The sequence below is a fragment of the Berghia stephanieae genome, chromosome 2, assembly GCF_034508935.2.
Source record: "Berghia stephanieae isolate SIO BIC M18660-M18661 chromosome 2, UCSD_Bste_1.3, whole genome shotgun sequence".
NCBI classification, from domain to species: Eukaryota; Metazoa; Mollusca; class Gastropoda; order Nudibranchia; family Aeolidiidae; genus Berghia; species Berghia stephanieae.
The window spans coordinates 89,170,825-89,172,184 of record NC_088361.1 but is presented as its reverse complement, the minus strand read 5'-3'; the positions used below and the strand labels follow the sequence as shown (position 1 = coordinate 89,172,184).

At 35.7% G+C, this 1,360-nt stretch overlaps 1 protein-coding gene across 8 annotated transcripts in view; it reads right to left on the bottom strand.

Annotated features, from left to right (window-relative positions):
• LOC144965777 (uncharacterized) overlaps positions 1 to 971 on the bottom strand; it is a 97,351-nt gene extending 96,380 nt beyond the window's left edge. The window contains exon 1 of one of the 8 annotated variants that reach the window (XM_078901476.1): positions 878 to 971. The gene's annotated coding sequence lies outside the window, so the exon portion shown is untranslated. Of the gene's footprint in view, positions 1 to 300 lie in introns of all 8 variants that reach the window. The other 7 variants (XM_078901471.1, XM_078901474.1, XM_078901475.1 and 4 more) reach the window with 7 other exon arrangements.
• Between the last annotated feature and the right edge of the window lie 389 nt (positions 972 to 1,360).

Sequence of the window (1,360 nt, the reverse complement as noted above, 5' to 3'; positions counted from 1 at the left end):
TCAATGGCACCAACGCAAAAATTCACTTGTAACCTTTAACGTTTACAGTCTGGTAAAGGGATAAATCAGCCAACCTGGCGGTCTAAAAACAATAACAAAGAGCCGAGTGACGTCAAATTCATTCTGTATATTACACACATACACACACACACACACACACACACACACACATTTCAACAAGTAAACATAATATATTCGAGATCATGTTCATAATCATGAAGGCCTATTACTTTCGCCTGACTGACATGTATGATATCAACTCATCAACTAATTGCTAAATGATTTCTTTGTAAAACGCACGTGAATTTTTATTTACTCCAGTGTCAACTAATCCAAGATTTACTCACGTTCCAATCACACAATAGAAACATACCAAAAAACCAATGGAAAATCATGAAAATCCAAGTATCTAGATAGTTATTTACACTCCAAGTGAAAACGGAAATGATTGAAAATTGAAATTAAATAATAACGTACATAATATCACATTTTGTACACATTCAAAATATTTCTCTTGTATTCTGAATAAAAACACGTTTAAAAAAGATTTTGGCCAGAAAATTTGTCATTAAAATAGAAGTCCCAGGTTTGGGAGTTTTTGACGAAATATGGGTCATTATAATCTACCGAAATTTGAAGGATGAGTTTTACGAAGTACAGCAGAATGTGTATTCCTAGAAAACAACGATCCACAGATAAAAACAATGTAACTAGAGGAAAATATAAATGAATGGTTGACGCACTGATAACAACACGCTCCACAGCCACAGTTCTGGGGCTTCATGCGTACCATACCAAGCTACACTGCACTGACTGATAGACACATAATAACAATTTCCCGTTTGTGGGGCCAGTCAACCGCACTACCACACCATACCGTGAAGAAGGCAAGGGGAAATCATCAACAAGGAAACGAGAGCTCTCACCTCACTCACTTCTCTCAACTTAGCAAGTTAACTCGCTGCCCTACCTAGCCTTCGAGATACCTTTTTGCTCACGTTCACATAGAATAATAATAATATTATTATTATAGGATATCTAGCTTGGCATACTCGCGAACTTCCAGGTAAATTTAGTCTTTAATTGTTGCTTATCATCTCAAAACGGTATTAGCACTATGCAGGAGTGATGATATTAATATCCAGATGCTAAAAATTGAATTTATTGATGCGATGCGTTTTTTTGAAATACCCCCATATCTGCCTGCCAGATGAATTGTACCCATAGTGATTGTACCAACACACAGAACTTTGTGTAACCTTTAACAGTATGCAGTCTGTTAAAGGGGCTCTTTTTTTTAAAAAAAAGAAGAAATCACCCACCTGACTGTTTAAATACAATAGTAAAAGTAAATCATTTT